Source organism: Podarcis filfolensis (genome assembly GCF_964270895.1).
Source record: "Podarcis filfolensis genome assembly, chromosome: 8".
Classification (NCBI taxonomy): Eukaryota; Metazoa; Chordata; class Lepidosauria; order Squamata; family Lacertidae; genus Podarcis; species Podarcis filfolensis.
This window is the reverse complement of record NC_139611.1, coordinates 18,061,103-18,080,039: the sequence shown is the minus strand read 5'-3', so window position 1 is coordinate 18,080,039 and position 18,937 is coordinate 18,061,103. Positions and strand designations below refer to the sequence as shown.

Genomic DNA, 18,937 nt, shown 5'->3' with positions numbered 1-18,937 from the left:
ATTGGAAGTGGGCGCTGCAGTAGGTCACAGCTGTCCCAAGTGGTGGGCAGATTTATCCAAGCTGTTAATTTGATTAATTGAAAAGAAGTGCCTCTAGAGAAGCAGTCGCGTTCTCAGGGGTCAGGGGAGGTCACTGAGCTGAAGCACTCAATCAGGACTTTCTCTTAAGGCCAAAGGGGATTGGAATGCCGCCTCTTTCAAAGCCGGGCAGATTGGCGCCAAATTTCTTGCATTGCTCCCTGCCTCTTCTGTTGCACTCGACCGAACACACCCGCCATCACAAACAAAGGCAGCAAATCCAGCTCAATTTGGCCTGTGTGTCTAACTACCAATCCTCATACAAAAGGAAACTGGCATAAAATAAATAAAACAGCCTGTTTTCCATCTGCAGCCTTCATTTAAGGGCACCTTCATTCACAGGCCAGCTGAGAGGATTTAGCGACCCTCGTGCAAACATGAGTGTGCCCCCATCTCATGCAATTGCGTTTTGAAAGTGACCACTGTTCGTGGCGTTTTGGGGCTGCCAGTTACTTTACTCCCCTTTCCCTTCCCACCTCCTTGGTGCAGCACTCCCTCTGGTGGTGATGCCTGGAATTTGTCAGCTTCCTGACCAGTGGGCTGGTGGCTGTTTCTGTTGGGCTGCATCCAATGCTAGTCTTATTCAGAGAGCAGATCTATTAGAATGAATGGTCCTGACTAACTTAGGCTCATTAATTTCAGGGGGTCTTCTCTGAGTCGAACTTAGTCGAATGCACAGATTCTTAGTTGGAGCGATATGCGGAACTGCACTGTTACATATTATGCATTCCACATTTGTAAGAAACCAGTCTTTTAGAGCAGCAGCATCCATACTTTTTTTATAAAAAGTTTTTACTGATAACCTCATTGCTTTATTCTTTTTGCAAACCGCTCTGAGGATGTTGGGTTGTTTTTTTTTACTCAAGCGGTATAAAATAAAATAAACAAGTGACTCCTTGTCCCCAAGATGCTGCCATTGGTGGGAGGCAAATGAGTGGCTTGAATAGCCTTTCTTCCTTATAACCCTCCCTATCCACAACGATCCTTCAGCCAGCCTGGTTGCTGAGTCAGACCATTGTTCCATGTGGCTCAGTATCATCTCTTACTGACAGGCAGCCAATGTCTTTCTCAATCTTCACTAGAAAGCCCCAGGATTGAACTTGGGACTTTTTGCATTCAAAGCATGTGCTCTACCAGCCCTGCCCTACCCTTCCTCATTGCCCCATGACAGGCCTCCTGGTGCAATAATAGTGATAATAATTTTTCAGAATTCTTTTAAAGGAAAAAGATGAAATAACATTTAAATAGGCAGAGATTGGGGTTGGGGGTGGGGAAACCCAGACAAATAATGGCATACAATTAATACTCAGAAATAAGAGTAGGCCACCCTCAATTTACATTGTAGATTCAGTGCATACTGGTACACAAATCTTAAACTAAACCTCTATTGAGGCGTATATGAAATATGCTCAAGGCACACAGGGCAGTGAGGTCCTCAGACTGACGCGTAACAGACAGTACGTATTTATTCTTACAGGATCAAAGTACCTGGGATAGCTCAGTTGGCAGAGCATGAGACTCTAATTCTCAGAGTCATGTTGTGCAAATGATTCCTGCATTGCAGGGAGCTGGAGGTTCTATGCACCTCTACGATTCTAGGATTATATAAGTCTATTAGCCACCGTAAGAACTCACTTGTGATGTGCATCCATTCATCCCCAAACTACAGGGATATAGACTCACTGAATCATAGAACTGCAGAGTCCGAAAGGTCATCTAGTCCAACCACCTGCAATGCAGGGAACCACAGCTAATCACAGCTTGGTTGGATGCAAGCCCAAATCCAGAAAACAGGTCACAGAGCAAAGCCTGGTCAAAAGGGCCACACCTCACTGACACCTTCAAGCAGAATGCCTTCCTCAGGGCCTCACTAGTAATTTTAAAGAACATACCTGCAAATATCAAGGACTTTGCCAGTACATGGTTAAAAGTGAGTAGCAACTTCAGTGCTGCAATAATAATATTAACATTATGCTTCTGGGTATATGTTGAGTTCTTTTTTCCCCACCCTAACTACAGTCAGCCTCCTCCAAACATCCAAGGTTACGATAAATGAGCTTCCTGGTCAAAGGGTATGACTTTCCAGTATAGGTTTGTTTGAGTTGTTTCAAATGTTAGTCATACTCAGAGCAGCCCCACTGAAAGTAATGGAGATGGTTAATTTCAATGGGGCTACTCTAGGGCTGCCAGACGTCCGGATTTCCCCAGACATTACTAGGATTTCAAAGGCAGAATTGATGTCCGGGGGGAATTTTTGAAATGTAGTGCTTTGTCCTGGATCTTCGGCAAGTCAAAAATCAAATTCTTTTTGGCGTTGATGTGAAAAAAAAGCTCAACAATTTTGGGGTTTGTTTGCTTGCCCCCCCCCCAGAAATAATAAATGTGGTCGTGAGCAAATTTCATGATAAGCTAGTAAGGTAACTACAGTGGGCTGTCACCAATGCTAGTTCGACTCAAGAGTAGGTCTACTGAAGTTAATGAAAACAACTCGCTTAGGTCCATCAATTGCAATGGGTCAACTCTGAGATGGGCACAAATCAGAGGGTCTGGCTGTTTTTTATCGGAAGGAAAGAACACAGGGTATTCATTTTGTTTGCTGCAGCAACAATACTTTTTTAGAAATAAAGCTTTCGAGGCAAAGAGAGGTTTGTTCAAAAGCAGAAGGCAGGAACACATGTTCATTTAACAAATGTGTAAGTTAGTGTGCAGCTCTGCGATGCAGCATGGCTCCTTTCCCTTGCAGTTATCTGAGGCTAAAAAGCAGCTGACATATATCCTGCCGGATCTGTGTGCTGCTGACTCCTTGACCACAATACATTGACCAGGACAGGTGAAGGATTCCTGAGCAGCGGGGGTGGGATGGAGCAAAAAGTGCTTGAGCCCACTCCCCCACCCAAACACATAAACCTAATTAGCAGCATCAAGGGGTTATATTTATCACAGACGCTTGTGGGAAAGCGGGCGGCTCAAAGGTTTATGCTTCTGGGGAGCGTAATATGTCTGGCTGCCTCAACTGAAGACAAAATTTATCACGAGGAGATAACGCCATGTCTATCCGAAACAATTTATTCAGCAAAAATAGGAGCCAGATAGGGGAAGCGTGGCTTTTAGAAGGCTGCATTTGGTTTGTAGCGAATGACAAATAGTACCAAATAAGCCCCCATGGCTTCAGGTTTTCATTTGTTACGAAACCTGCTATGTCAGTAACAAATGGGTACAAGGCAAGTTTAGTTTCGTAAACCTAGGCTTCCTATGTGCCGTACATTTAAAGCACATGGTTTTCCTCAAAAGAATCCTGCGAACTGTAGTTTACCCTTCACAGAGCTACAATTCCCAGTACCCAGGGTTCTTTGGGGAAAGCCATGTGCTTTAAATGTATGATGAATTGGCTCCTCCTCTCTCTGAATCGTTCCATTCCAGCTGCTCGTTATAAGTTATAAGAACTACTGTGTAAGTTCAAGAACTGGATCACTAGCTTCCTTGTTTCCTCTTTCCTCCTCATCCCCTTTTCCTTTTGTGATGTGTGTTTTAGAATGTAAGCCTGCAGGCAGGCAGGGATAAATTCCCAGGATACTTTGGGGGGAAAGGCACGTGCTTTAGCACATATGCAGCCCAATTCGTACCCATTCACCACACTTTCGGGAGTGGGGGGCTTACCTTCTTCCTCGGCAACATATCTGATGGGTTCCGCCCCCCCCCCCGCCCAACACACATATTGTATCATTCAGGGACATTTGCATCTGAGAGTGCACAAACGACAACTGCGAATTGTAAGTGAGGCTCCCTGCAAATTCACTTTCTAAACGTAGGCATATTGCATGTATGGTAGGGTGGACAACTGTCGCCACCACAGGTAGGGTACACAGGTAGGGTACAGTAAAGCCCGACACCGCTTTGCCTACTCAGAAGGGTCTCTCTCCAAATGAGAATCTATAGCACTGGGACTGAAACACAGCGTTCCTCAACAAGGAGTCTTCGCTTTCAACCCGCTTTGCTACTACCCATCTGGGCATCTGGGGTTACATTAATAGCTGTTGTCAGCTATTTTAACAGGATGAAGCAAACTGGAGGGTGGAATGACAAGGAAGCAGCCAAAGAGAACTAGCGATGTATCTCTTTTCTGCAGTGGACTGACCTTGTGTAGCATTGCATACACAAACACATCCATGCATAGGCACATGCAATACATAAATATAATACACCTGGGAGGGAGTAATGAGTTGGTTGATTTACTCTTCGCCAAAAGGTCAGGTTGTTTCCAGACTGTGTTAATAAGCAGTTACTGAATGGCTTGCCATCCTGGCGGGAATGAGCAGAGGGAGGGAAGGCAGACTGTGAAAGTCCTCACCATGGTGCTCCAGGGCCGGTGATGCTCACTCAGACTAGGTCACGGCTTTTGTCTCTCAAAATAAGAAAGCAATGCATGTGTGGGTGGCACCAGGGGGAGTTGGCAGGAGAGCAAATGCCCCCCATACAAGGAGTTTCGCCCCTCCACTTGTCCCCCACCCCAGCCCATTGATGGACTCTCTGTCATTAACATACACTATATTTTTCTTTCAGTTCTCTTAAAATGTCGGTCACAACTCGCCCACCTGGAAATATACTTTGCCACTTCTGTGCATTTGGACACCTCTTAAAATATCACAACCAGATTTTGTGTGATGGTTCCTGATATCAAGGAGCAGGGTTTTTTTTGTCTATGATTGGATGTCGTTTTGAATCAAGATGCAGACTGAACCTTTCCAAACGGCACTGCTGTTGTTGTTTTCCTTAGAATTCCCAAGCAGTGCCGAGTACAATATAATTTCCAGTATCTGCCCACCCTGGACATTTTTTGTGGCATCACCTCAGTTTGCATCTTCCTCTCTCCACCCCCACCCTGGCTTGTGTGCTCTTTCTCATTCTCTCCTTTTGTGCCTATCTTAAACGTGAAGCTGCTCCTTCCTCTTAACGAGAAGTTAAGCTGCTAAAGGAAATCGATTCTCTGAGAGCACAGCATGGCTCGCCTCTCCAGCGAAACCCTCTGAGGTTTCATACAGGAAACCTCAGAAACCTTAGAAGCCAGAAAGCTTTTAAAAGCATTTACGATCAAAAAGCCAAGGTGAGAGAGAGAGAGAGAGAGCACAAGAGAGAGAGAGTCAACGTCTCCTGAGCAGGATATGCCTCTTGGAGACGGCTGTCCATCTAGGTTTCAGGGAAGCCCACGTCATCTGCTAAGGCTTGACCTTTGGGGTGAACCATCCTCAGTTTAAAACACCAAGAGCAAGAAACTACACTTCTGTTTGCTTCTCTGTTGTAGGGATCAGGAAGAAATTTGATTTAGTTCTCATTTAAAGGCAAACCACCATAACTGCACTTTGCAAAACAAGATAGGAACCAAAATACAGCCATCCTTTGAAATTTGCACTTCTCTGGATTTTGCAATGCAGTTCTCCAGGCAAGTAATGCACACGAAGAAGTGACTTGTTTGTTAAGGATTGAGAAAGGATGGATTGGTGTCACTTAGGCATTCACTTACAACTTTTCATATTAATATTATATAGATAAATATAGATATATATAACGAAAATTCATATTTAAATACAGTTCAAAATATGTCCTTTACATACATATTTTATCCTGACACACATTTCTAATCATATTTCTATCCTAAAATACGCAACGGCTTATGCTTTGTTGAGCTGAAAACGGTATCACAAAAATTGGAGAAGTGCGAAATCAGAATTGTGTAATTAAACCTACAGAATTCACGGCCACAACATGTGGTGGTGGCAGCGGCGGCAGCCACAAGCTTAGACTACTCAAAAAAACAAAGACAAACTGCCTTTGACTAAGCAAGGCTATTTTTCTACGTAGTGGAGTATTCCTGAGTTGTGTACTCTGGCAATAGCTCTCCAGGGTTCCAAGAGAAGCTCTTCTCCATTGCCTGCTTATACTGGAGTTAGCAGGGACTGCACCTGGGACTGGTGTGATGCAAAGCAGGTGCTCTACCATTGCACAAAGCGCCCTTGAAATTGGTTAGACAAATCCAACAGCTATGAGATGCAGCACAGCTAAATGGAACACCCATGTTCCAGGGCAGTATAGCCTCTGAATCTTGATACCAGTATCAGGCAATAGGGGGAAGGGATGTTGCCCTCATGCCCTGCATAAGGACACATGATAGAGGTGCACAGTGTGGAGAAAACGGACAGAGAAAAAAATATTCCAGGGCAGACAAAAAAGGAACGACTTCTTCACACAGCACATGGAATTTGCTCTTCCGGAGGCAGTGGCAGCGCCAACTTTGGATGGCTTTAAAAGAGGATTAGACAGATTCACCGAGGGTAAGGAGCTATCAGTGGCTCCTAACCACAATGGCTACGTTCTACCTCCGCTGTCAGAGGCAGTGTGCCTCTGAATACCAGTTGCTGGCATTCACAAGTGGGGGGAACCTGCTCTTGTACTCAGGTCCTGCTTGTGGGCTTCCCATTGGGGCACCTGGCTGGCCCCTGTGAGAACCGGAGGCTGGACTAGATGGGCCTTTGGCCTGGTCCAGCTGCAGGGCTCCTCTTACGCCCTTGTGCTTGTGAGCTTTCTAGGGGCTTGGCACTCCCGCGAGCCTGCGGGAGGCCCTGAGTTGCTGCTTTGTTTCCTCCCTAAACCATCCCAATTATTTCACTGATGGAATCCAGACAGGGTTTTTCTCCCACAAGGGCAGCGGAGGGTGTTGAGGGAGGAGGAGGAGGAAGGGCAGTCAACTGGCAGGCCGGCCGCAGGCTCAGGCATGTTTCTGGAACGTAGCTGTGGGGGGAAAGTTATTCATCACTTAATTCCTCCCTCGAGGTTTCTCGGCCTCCTTTTTCCCACCACCAGGCCTATTATTTCAGTCACTGAAGGTATCCGGTTTGGGCTGTCAGACTGGGAGGGGCCCACCTCCTCGGTGACACAGGGCACAATGCATGGGAAAAGTGTCAGCCCGCCCAGCCCGCACGCATGCCGCTTGCCTCACTGGAAACTCGCCTGCGGTGGGTTGTTCGTGTCATTACAACAGCTGCGCGCTGCCGGCAGGCCGCCATAACCTCTCCCAACTTGCTGCGTCAGGAGGGGGGGGGTGGAGGAGAAGAGAGGGAGGGAGGTAAGCCAGAGGGTTTTTGGTAGGGACATTATGAAGTAAGGAAGGTGGAAGAAAAGGGCCTGCATAACTTCGTGCATTTGGACAGGCTACTGGGCCAATTTGGGGTTTTCTGGGTTTGTTTGGTTTGGGGTAGCAGTGGGGCAGGAATTTGCCTTGTAAACCAGGCTGTTTTTATTAAGAATGTAGGAAGAGCCTTACTGGATTGGGCCAATGGCCCTTCTGGTCCAGCATCCTGTTCTGACAGTGGCCAGCCAGATGCCCTAATAGGAAACCTTTAAGCAGAACTAGAGCACAGTATCTCTCTTCCTACTTGCAATGATCAGCGATTGGCATTGGGAGGCGTACTGCCTCTGACAGCGGAGGCAGATGGAACATAGATATCATAGCTAGTAGACATTGATAGCCTTATCCTCTATGAATTTCTCTGATTGATCCTCCTTTTTAAGAACATAAGAATAATCCTTTCGTTGTTTTCAGCTAAGTCTTTCTCAGTGTAGGTGCACTGAAATTAATGGACCTAAACTTAGTCATGTTCTATTCTGGGTAAAACTTAATGCCATCCAATATCTCTGAAGGATGGGACTGAGGGCCTAAACATAGTATAACACTCCTTAAACTTTACCAATACTTGGAGTTGCCTTTTACTGAGTCACATCATTCGTCCTTTTAGCCTAACACAGCAGGGACTTTTCCCAGCTGTGCCCCTGGAGAGCTAGTCTTTAGGGTGGTCACTTAAACATCACATTGCCCAAAAAAGAAAGGCAAAAATACAAAAGAGGACACAAATCTGCATATGCTAATTTATATGTATAGAAACAAATTTAGAAATGATTGTTATCATTTAAACAGTAACACAGGAAGCTGCCCCATCTCCCCACCCCCCTTTTAATCAGTTTTCATGTCAGGCAGAACACCCACTCATGCAGAGATACAGCATGAGCCTCCTTTCTGGATGGCACTTCTAGGTCCCAGAAGCCTTTAGTCTGGGAATGCAGACGCTGTGGCCTTCCATATGCTGCCGGACTACAATTCCCACTATCCCTGACCACTGATCTCACTGGCTACTGCTGATGGGAGCTGTAGTCTAATAAACATCTGGATAGCACTGCAAGTTTCCCACTCCTGTTCAAAGCGTGTGTTCTCCCACTGAGCTTTGTATTTCACCACAGTGGGGAAGACTAACCAGGTGGTCTCTGTACTTCATGCTCAGACAGCTCAGACAACTAGCTAGATGCTAGACCATTTGTGGGCAACTTCAAGGCCTTGTTATCCCCTTGGAGCATCATTTTAAAAAGCCCTCTGTCCTCTGTTAAAGTAGGCTACATGACCACCTTAGCCAAAGTAGACATGGCACCATGGTTAGATCTCCCTGCAATATTTCCGAAATTTACCATGCAGGCACTTCTATTTAACAAAGCACAATTTTGCTGCGTATTGTACAATTATAGAACTGTAGAGTTAGAAGGAACTTAAAGAGTTTTGTTGTGCAATTGCACAACGAAAGCTCTAGCAGCAATTAATTCTGTATCTTAAGATATACCTTCCACTCAAATGAAGACTAAACGGCAAAGGTTGCTCCATGCAAGCTAACAGCTCAGAGGTTAAAGGCCAAGCTTTTTCAAAGCTGTCCTCCCCACTTAGAAGGTCCCTCCCCATCCCCTCTGCTTATAATTCTGGCCCCTGCAGCCTTTAGCCTTAGGATGTGAGAGGTAAGGTGGTGTGAGGTACTTCAGGCAAACGGTGCAGGTTTGAGAAGATGGCTTAAAGAGATCTGTTCTACCAGCTTTACCTGTATGAGCAGTGCCACTGTGGTGAACTTTGACCCGGCATAGATGAAAACTCATGCTCTGTGCTTTCTTTAGCTATATAAATGTGCTCGGCTTTTAGTTTGCCACTGCAGGTTCTGCAGCAAGATCACCTAATTTTTGCACCAGGTAAAGCAGAATTCCACAACCTGTGCACAATATGCAAATAAGAATTTGCATTGTTGCGCCTACTGCACTTGCTCTAATCATAGTGGAGATGTCGCAGCTGAGTAATAAAAGCACCTGCTTTGTGTGTAACTGGTTCGATCCCTGCCATCCCTATTTTAAAAGGATCAGAAAGCAGGTGATGAGGAAATACCTCTGCCTGACACCCTGGGGAGCTGCTGCCAGTCAGAGTACACATCAGGGAAGGATAACTGCAGAGGTATTTCCAAATGCGGCCCTCCAGGCATCTCTGTTTGACTCTCAGGACTCTCCTCAGACTGCACCCCACTTCCACAAGCCACATCCTCTTTGAGTGGTTTTGCCTGACTGAAATAGGTCCTCGAACTGTGAAATGCATCTTGCTTGGAAGGAAGATGGAGAAATGTAACCTGTGTGTGTGTGTTTTGGAAACCCCTGAATTTTGCATGGTTGGAATGTAATCTGCTATATAAAGGCAAGAGTAACATCCATTGCTCTGCCTACTTTTACATCTGGCTCTGCCCACCACCAGTATGTAACCCCAAGAGGGCATGTGTCCTTCAGGCTCAAAAGGTTTCTCCACCCCTGAAGTAGACAACAGTTAACATGGAGAAATACTATTAGTTTTTATAAAGCAGACTTGTATTTTCATACGTTCACTCACTGACAGCCTCCTCTACTCCTGAAAGTCTGTAGTGCAATTCTATCCCTGAAACCTTAAGGACTGGAAACATGTCTCCACGTGCCTACACAAACACAACCTTGATTAGTTGTTTACCCAGTACCTCATTCTACCTTTGTATGGCATACTGTCAGAATACACAACTTTATCCCTTATGTGCTGTAGTCTGTGGGAAATTTTCTCCTGCAAGTTCCAAAGATCTCAGAAGCCCGATTTGAAGTAACTTGAGACCAGGGCTTTTAGTTTGTCTGTGCCTGTTCTGTAGGATAGCATTCCTGCTAAGATATAACAGGTGACCAATATTTGCACTTTATGGAAACAATTGAAGACTTTTTTTGTTGTTGTTCTGACGGGCTTTTGCATCTAGATGAATAGGTCTCTATGTCACAGATGTACACTTTGTCTTGTTTTTGTTTTGCTTTTAAATATGTCTGTTGTTTTGTGTGTGCCCTTAACTGTTTTCTTTGCTGTTTTTATTGTACATCACCTTGGAGCGATTGTATAGAAGGCAGTTTATAAGTTTAATAATAGTAAAAGTGACATGATAGCAGTTTTTTTAAAAAATTATGCGTGGCATGGAGACAGTGCATAGAGAAAAGTTTTTTCTTCCCTCTCTCATAACACTAGAACTCAGGGGCTTCCAATGAAGCTGAATGTTGGAAGGTTCCTGACAGATAAAAGAAAGTCCTTCTTCATGTAACGCATACAGCTGATGACCATTTTGTGTGGGCATTCCACTCCTGGCCCCTACATGCATCGTCGGAGTGCATATAAGCCTGCCTTGGCCTGTTCCGCCCTTTTAGTGACATATTTTGTGACTTTGGGGTCATTTCTACGCTTTGGGTTCAACGCTTTGTCTTTCAGATGCATGTTAATCAGTCATCGCCTGTAGTTAAATTACAGAACTTGCTGCCATGGGAGGCAGTGATGGCAGCCAACTTGGATGGCTTTAAAATATTAGGCAAATGCATGGAGGAGAGGGCTATTGATGACTACTAGTCACAATAGCTATGCTCTGCCTCTGTCAACCTTCTGAATACCAGTTGCTGGAAACTGCAGGAGGAGAGAGTGGCCTTCTGCTTGGGTCCTGCTTGAGACTAGATAAGGTAAAAGGTAAAGGACCTCTGGACAGTTAAGTCCAGTCAAAGGCAATTATGGAGTTGCGCCACTCATCTTGCTTTCAGGCCAAGGGAGCTGGTGTTTGTCCACAGACAGCTTTCTGGGTCATGTGGCCAGCATGACTAAATTGCTTCTGGCGCAATGGGACACCGTGACAAAAGCCAGAGCGCACGGAAACACCGTTTACCTTCCTTCTGCAGCGGTACCTATTTATCTACTTGCACTGGCATGCTTTTGAACTGATAGGTTGGCAGGAGCTCAGACAAAGCAACAGAAGCTCACCCCATTGTGGGGATTCGAACCACTGACCTTCTGATCAGCAAACCCAAGAGGCTCAGTGGTTTAGACCACATCACCACCCGTGTCCCTTGCTTGAGACTAGACTGGCCTGATCCAGGATAGCTTTTCTTATGTTCTTACTCATCATACTCTCTTTGGATGGCTTTAAAGGACAATTTGATGAATTCCTAGAGGAGAAGGCAATTAATGGCTACTATGAATAAATGGATATGTTCCAGCTTCACTGTCAAGAGGCTGTAACTGGGATTCACAAGCAGGGAGAGTTGCACAAGTGCTTTTGAGCACTTGGTTGGCCACTATAAAAACAGGATGTGGGACTGGCTGCGATACATACCCACAAGCACATAATATAATTTCCTCCTTCCACATATACATAGCCAGAACTTGAGACCCAAGGCTCTTGCTCAGGTGCTCCTGCCAAATGATGTGTCCTGGGTGGTGTCACAGCACACCCCTTAAAACACTCCCTATCAACTAAGGACATTCTGGCAGTTCCTCTTAAACAGGTCATTAGGCAGCTATAGCTTGAAGCTACCTGACTCCCAGTCCACAAGTTCAAGGACGTTAAGGGGTCTGCAGAGCGTCAATCCCATCCTCAATTATTCTACCACCTTCCAAACTGATCCTTGCACATAACAGGCTTAACAAGTTAACTGTATAACCCCTAAAGAAGCTCCATGCAAAATTATTTTTGTAATACAGAACATATTCTCCATGGGTGTCTGCAAGGGAAAGGGGTCTTTTCAGTAGTCTCAATGGAATGCTCTCCCCAGACAGCAGGGGTGAAACGAGGCTTTATTTCACCCAGGGCAAAGACCCAGTTTGGCACCACGCACACACATTTGCACACACACACACACACACACACACACACACACAGGTTAGTGATTACATATATTTACTGAAGTTTTCAGGCACCAGGCCTGTTGGCAGACCAACTCTGCGTTACGAAGATGTCTGCAAGCAAGACATAAAGGCTGGCAACATCAACCCCACCATGTGGGAATGCCTTGCAGATGACCACATTGCCTGGAGACAGAGGAGAAATGGCTGCTAGGAGGGGCACAGAGAGAAGAAACGCCATGGTGCATCTGCAGCAGCCCAACTGGATGCCTTCATCTGCCCCAGCTGCAAGCCAACAACAATTTCACATCTGTGAAACTGCCAGTGCTGTTGTGTGAGTGTGCTATACTGATTTTACCCTGTTGCTAGCTTTATGCTGTTAGATCTTGTGATTTTATTGTTTTATTGATGGCGTCAACGTTTATTGTAAGCCATCCTGGAAAATTTTCATTATTGCTCAGCCTAAAAATCAAAGTAAATAAGGGGTTTCCCCCCAACTTTATTCCTGCTCAGAGTCAGTCCACTGAAATTAATGGACATAAGCTAGTCATGTCCATCATTTCAGTGGCACTAATGTTGGATACAAACCACAGTAAACTGGGAATCAGAACCCAAAAGCTGGAATGTAGAGTTGGAAGGGACCCCAAGGGCCATCTAGTCCAACCCCCTGCAATGCAGGAATCTCAACTGAAGCACCCCCAACAGATGGCCATCCAACCTCTGTTCAAAAACCTCCACTTTGCGAGGACCTCCGTTCCACTGTCAAACATGTTGCCAACATCCGTTCTTCTCAGAGTAGACCCACTGAAAGTAATGCCCAGGGCTAGGCTTAACTTGGGACAATTAACATCAATGGGTCTACACTGAGTAGGGCTAGCATTGGTGACAGCCCTATATCTCTATGAATTGGGTAACCCCACTCTCTATTCCTGCCCACACACATTAGAAACAGATCTGTCAAGGACCTCCTTAATTCGAATACATTAAACATGATAATGTGATGTCAACTTCCGTTTGCTCTTCCCAGAGAGGATCGGCGCTGACAGGCCTTCTCATGCCCATCGCTGGCTGCCCTTGAGTCGTCTTCCAAACCCTGATTTTTTTTTTGTCTGTTCCCTCCTCCCTTCCTCTAAACCTCCTCTCCATTTCCTCTCTTCTCCTCTCCACTTAGCATCATCAGCCATTTGGACAGAATGTCGAAAGCTGCTTTGGGGCGTTTGTTGTGAAAGGGGACAGGAGCCAAGGAATGGGAACCATATCCGTAAAAGGATGCCAAGTTTAATACAGTTGTTGTTTTTTCAGCAGATCCGAATGGAGGGTGCATTGGGTTATTGCCTGTTGAGTTGACTGGTGCTTGCCAGTGGCCGTGGGTGGGAGTGGGCAGGGAACAACACAACAGCTTAATTTCTCTGCCGCTGCACCATCAAGGGAGAAAAGCAATATATCAGAGGTGGCAGACACAATGGCTATTGCAGTGCTTTTCAGTTGCAGGGGCACCACAGAAACCAAATGTATCCTTGCCCAAAGTACCCTGAGCAATAGTTTAATAGTAGATCACCTACTTGCAGGAAAGGACACAGCTCAGTGGTAGAACATCTGCTTTGCCTGCAGAAGGTCCCAGGTAGACAAACTGAGCTACTGGTCTGACTCGCTATAAAGTAGCACCCTATGTTTCTGCATCTTAAGGCAAGGGCCATAGCTCAGTGGTGCAGCAGCTGCTTTGCATGCATAAGGTATCAGTTTTAATCCCCAGCAACTCCAGGTAGAGCTAGGAATGTCCCCTGCCTGAAGCCGTGGAAAACTGCTGCCAGTTAGTGTAGACAGATGAGCCAAGGGTCTGATAAGAAAGCTTCCTATGTCCCTTGGCATGCAAAAATCCCAGGTTCAATCCCTGACATTTACAGGATTTAAATAAAGGACCAGGTAGCAGGCCCCTGAGAAGAGCTGCCAGCATGAGCAGACAACACTGAGCTAGGTGGACCAATAATCTCACCTGGACTAAGATGGTCTATTGTTTTCAAACATGTACCGTAGGACTCCTTGCACATTTATTAAGGTTTCTGCAATAAGAGTCAAGGCCAGCAGTATAATAAACCATGCTGAACCACGTGGCTCAGGCAAGTGGATCAGAAGGGAAAGCGGATTCTGCACATATAGTGGGTGGGCGGGCAGTTGGGAGCAAAGTTGAAGAATTGTTACTTGAAGGGGAAATCCTCCACCATTTCTCTAATCCTGGTCCACTGCTCTGACCACCACACCAGCTACACACCATGCTCATTAAGCATTCATCCCTGATTTGCTGGCATAAAGCTTACGTGGAGGTTTAGACTATATCCAGTCTTTATTGAGCATGCGTTTTGATTTGCACACGGGGAAGTTATACAGCAATGAGCATTCATTCCAATTTTCTTGCAGTGTGTTTATAGGTCTTCCTATTAGTCATTCATTCACCCCACAAATTCCAATGCATTTTCCTGTCCCTTTCCAAACTGCAAACTCCATCATTTATTTATTTATTTAAGTGGATTTCTTGTGCTCGGGTGACACGTTAAACAACAAAGTTCCAGTATGTGTTTTAATCCCTTGTAACGAAACAGTGTCAGTCTGGAGACATGCCATCACAAAATCATGAGACAATCTAAACATCAACAATGCAGGACTAGTGATAAAATAAAATAAAATCACAACTGAAGCATTTATCTGGGGTGAATCCAGCACACCCCTCTGGATCTTGGTGCCTCATTCATGACCCACCCTCTCAGAATACCTTCTTACCTTGTCTTCCCAGAAGTGATTTGTACCATGTCATACTGCTTGGGATGAAGAGTGGTGGTGGTGGTGGGGAACCCTCCCCAAACCTTTCCTCTTTGAAGCGACAGTGAGTTCACTTATTGGAAGAATTGCTGCTGCAGCAGCTGCTTTGGTTCGAAAAGGCTTTCTGTGGGAGAGAAGAAGAAAAATGCAACAGGGAGAGGTTATTCCTATCACTTTATTTTCAGGGCATAGCCTCCAACAGGTCACAACCATGCCGTACATTTAAAGTATTCTTATACGGTACCGCTTTAAAAGCCACATTTCCCCCCCAAAGGATCATTGGAGCTGATTCTTCATCACAGAGCTACAATTCCCAGGATTCTTTGTAGGGGATGTCATCAACGTCAAAGTAGTATTAAGAGCATTCTTGGGAAGATGTCAGAAGATGCTTTTTTAAAACAAAACAAAAAAGTGAAGAAGAGATAGTTTGCACATATGGAAGACCACCTTCTTCCACATTGTCCTGCGCATACTAATAATCAACAGGTGGGACCCTCTTGGTGGTCCCCACACAGGATCAAATACAGTAGTGGCTCCACACGTGAAACTTCCTTCCTATTAAGGTACATCTGGGCCCATCTCTTTATAATGTTAGACTTCTAGTTAAGATGAACTTTTTTCAGTGAATATTTGGAGGAGGAGAGACCCGATTTGATAAGCACGTTTTTATTGATTTTATTGCATTTATATCTGACCTTTCTCTCTCCAAGAAGCTCTTTCCCTCCTCGTTTAACCCTCACCCCACAACAACCCTGTGAGGTACGTTAGGTTGAGAGGCAATGACTGGCTCATGGTCACCGAATGAGTTGTGTTTTTTTTTTCATTTAGGCAAGCCTACCCAGATATGTATGTACTTTTATTTTAATACATATGTTTTTTAACTGCTGATTTTATTTCTAAAGTGTGTTTTTTAGAATTAACTTTTTTTTACCGCAGACCTTTATGGATAAGTTTAATGCATATTTTATCCCATGTAAACCGCTTAGAAGCATTTTTTATGATTAAGCAATATACAAATTCCATTAAGTAAATAAAACAATAAATAGCGTACACCCGCAGGAAGGAAAGCACCCGCCTGCAGGGCCCCTTAATTTGTAGTGGTGGTTTGAGCTTGGAAATAATAAGGTGTGGGTCTTCCAGCTTTTAGTCTTACAAAAGTGCTGGCTCTGCAGCTCAAGCTTTGATACTTTGACGACCACCTTCTCTGGAAATGCAGCGGGGCAGCAGGCAGGATTTGACACTGACCTCTCCCTGTTCCTGCCATGGTGAATTCCTAACAAGCCAAAACAGCCCGATCCTGTGCAAAGTTAAGCACATCTAAGTCCATTGAAATCAATGCACTTTCAGCCGGCCTAACTGTGCACAGGCCTGCCTCCTTAAGAAGCTGCAAATATTTCTTCAACGTTTCCTGCTTGAATTTCACTAGGTCGTTCAACTCCTGTCAAACAAGATGAGCTATGACTTCCAGGGACATGCTGGCAGGGCCCTTTCCCATGGCAGAACAGGGAGAGGGGCAGCCATCTTTCTTTTAACATCTGAAACAAAAGACTGTTTGTATCAAATTTCATCCTGGGATTTCCTTGTTTTAATCTGCCAGATCTTGAAACTGTTAAGCTCACTAACAGATACCCCTGGAGAATGGAGGTGGGGTAGGGGGGTGGGGTAGAGTTGCTTTCAAAATGTAGAGCTTGGAAAGTATGAAAATTTAACCCGGAGGGTGGGGGGATACAATTTGCGAAGAATTAAATTCTATAAATTAATTCAGCATCTTCTATTTGGGTGTGTTTTATGGCTTAGCTCCTGTGCCTTTAATGGTTGTGTGACAGTTCAATAGACGCAGCCCTTTCAAGCAGGATGGTGTTAAGTGCTGAGGCTGTTTCACCTGTTGAACATCTGCCTGCCTCAAAGTTGTTTTCAGGCTCAAAGGCCCTGACAGGAAAAAAAGGCCTCAGAGAGCACAACTGGATGAATGGATATGTAACACATATAGTGTTCAGAATGCTCAAATTATTATTGTTGATCATTCAAATAGTGTCATCCATTTTATCTTTACTATTATTATTATTATTATTATTATTATTATTATACCACCCTTTATCTGAAGATCACAGGGCAGTTCGCAACATAAAAATACAAAATGAGAACACAAAATACCGGTACATAATAAAAACAAGAACAAAAACAGAAAGAAACCAATAACACCCCCATAACACAGAGCTACAATTCCCAGTACTGTTAACAAGCAACAGTTCCCAGAATGATTTGGGGAAGCTGAAATGTGCTTTAAATGTATAGCACGCACCCAACCTATGTTACAGAATGTTTGGGGACTAATTACCACAACAACCCTGTAGGCCACATCACTGCTGTTACTATAATCAAGGCAGAGAGAGGTTTGGCTGAGGCCAAATCTGAGGTAAAATTTGTGACAGAGGTAAAACTTGAACCAGGCAGAATTTCCAACCTACCATTATGCTATACTATTCCTCAGAAAAGTATCAAAGCCTCTTCTTCCCAATTTTGCTGAGGGGAAGCGTGTGATTCAGCAATGTTCGGAACCTAGAGAGAGCAAATTGAGCATTTTCAAATGTACGCGCCCATAAATTACCTCAAGAACCCTTGTGAGGAGCCTGCAAATTAAGCCAGCGCTGTTAACTATAATCAAGGCACAGAGAGAGAGAGAGAGAGAGACCACCTGGACTGGAAGTAAAATCTGAAGTAAAAAATTTGCGACTGAGGTAAAACTCGAACCAGGCATCATTCCTAACCTGCCATTATGCTATTCCGTTCCTCGGGGAAACAGAGGCGCCTCTTCTTCCCCATTCGTATAGCAAGATTCGGTGAGGGAAAGAGTGCAATTCGGCAGAGTTCAGAACCCAGAGCGAGCAAATTGCGCATTTTAAGATGCATGTGCGCGTACGCACACACCCCAGAAACCCAGCATGCATTTAAGCTGAGCTGAGCTGACGAGAGAGGTCGCCAAGAGACGAAACGCCATGTGTGGCAGCGAGGCTGTCATCTCTTTCCCAAAGTGACTTTCTCCTCTGGAAGGGGGAGCTTCTGCGTTGCCAGAACGGCCATGGGCATGCCGTGGGGTGGTCTTGACGGTGCTGAGCGACTCTCCGGCAAATGAGCCCTGATACCTCAGCTGCGCACTCCTCCCCAGCACCATCCTTGTCAGAGCTTGTATTGTCCGGGCCTGGTCGAAAATGCCCTCTCTTGTCCTATGGTTGCGCTGACGATTCGTCCGCAGCGTTTGAACTCCTCTGACATGGCCGAAGCGCAGAAACCGCAGTGGAGCCACTTGGTTAAATGGCTTTCAGAAAGGGTCAGTGACACGGTGTGGAAAGGGCAGCCGTTTAAGACCATCCATTTATTTAATCTGTGCGTGGAAAACAGCAGGGAAACAGACGCTGGTGTTTGAGGCCTGCGCAAGTTAGACAACCCTGAGGAGAAACGAGGAAATGGGTCAACGTGGGTCAAGAGGGATCACTGTGAAAAACATGTCTAGGCCAACAGCCTCTTCAGCTTTCACAGTGTCTACTCCGTGTCTACTCAGAAGTCAGCCCCGTTGAGCTCAGCAGGACTTGTTCCCAGGTAAATTGGTTATAGGGTTATTCTTTCTTTGTTACATTTGCATCCCGCCTTTCCTCCATGTAGCTCAAGGTGTCGTGTGTGGTTCTCTTATCCCCCATTTTATCCTCACAACAACCCTGTGAGGTAGGTTAGGCCAAGGGACTGTGACTGGCCCAAGGTCACCCAGTGAGATTCATGGCTGTGGGAGAATTTGAACCCTGGTCTCCCAAGCCCAACACTCTTGACTGTGCCACACTGGCTCTGCAGCTGCCACGCAGCCTTAGGGTAGTTGCGGAACCGATCCTGTAATTCACAGTACTATGGGCTGAATGTGAGTTCAGTCATACTCAGAATGGACCTACTGAAATAAGTAGGCTTAAACGTCAACCGTGACTAATTTAAACCCATTGATCGCATTGGTTCTACTCTCAGTACGACTTACGGTAAATTCCAGTTATC

General features: G+C 45.3%; 1 protein-coding gene and 1 long non-coding RNA gene across 4 annotated transcripts in view; one reads left to right on the top strand and one right to left on the bottom strand.

The window, feature by feature from the left end:
• The window catches only part of LOC310769601, a 126,452-nt gene extending 108,688 nt beyond the window's left edge, over window positions 1–17,764 (bottom strand). For both annotated transcript variants that reach the window (XR_014551723.1, XR_014551724.1), the window contains exons 1-2: window positions 17,671–17,764; window positions 14,864–15,026 (exon numbers count right to left, since the gene is read on the bottom strand). This is a non-coding gene — a long non-coding RNA (uncharacterized lncRNA). The remainder of the gene's footprint in view (window positions 1–14,863; window positions 15,027–17,670) is intronic.
• The window catches only part of PERM1 (PPARGC1 and ESRR induced regulator, muscle 1), a 70,434-nt gene continuing 69,201 nt past the window's right edge, over window positions 17,705–18,937 (top strand). The window contains exon 1 of one of the 2 annotated variants that reach the window (XM_083628674.1): window positions 17,705–18,499. The gene's annotated coding sequence lies outside the window, so the exon portion shown is untranslated. The remainder of the gene's footprint in view (window positions 18,500–18,937) is intronic. The other variant, XR_014551625.1, reaches the window with a different exon arrangement.